This window comes from Hirundo rustica, chromosome 20 (genome assembly GCF_015227805.2).
Source record: "Hirundo rustica isolate bHirRus1 chromosome 20, bHirRus1.pri.v3, whole genome shotgun sequence".
Taxonomy (NCBI): Eukaryota; Metazoa; Chordata; class Aves; order Passeriformes; family Hirundinidae; genus Hirundo; species Hirundo rustica.
The window spans coordinates 5,444,343-5,444,847 of record NC_053469.1 but is presented as its reverse complement, the minus strand read 5'-3'; positions in this window follow the sequence as shown (position 1 = coordinate 5,444,847).

Sequence of the window (505 nt, the reverse complement as noted above, 5' to 3'; positions counted from 1 at the left end):
GCCGTGTTCATGGGTTTGTGTTGGACACGGCAGGACCAGTCCTGCAGTGTCGGGGTGGTTCTGCTGACCTGAAACCCCAGCTAATTCTGTGACTTCTGAGTGACAATCCAGAGACTGTGTGAAATGACTGTAATTAAAGGCTGATTCCCTGGGTTCCCCACACCCACTCCCTTTCTCTTACTCTGCTGTTGGGGAACTCGTAGGAGGTTTGAAGCGAGCAGCACTATAAAATCCTCCTCAGGGATGATTCCCCTGCACATGGTAGTGAGGGCCCTGCACAGGAATCACTGTCTGCAGTGAAGGTGCATCATGTGGTGTGGCTCTAGATTAACAAACTCTTTAAGGTTCTGAGGCTCAGTGTGTAGGAAGGACAGCAAGAGAAAGTCAGTGATTATTGCTTACAATACAGCCTGAGATCTAGACAGACTTGTCTAAGGTAAGAAATCAAATTTCACTGTAGCTGTGAGCTATTGACCTACCAGTTATTTCCTAAATAGACACTTGA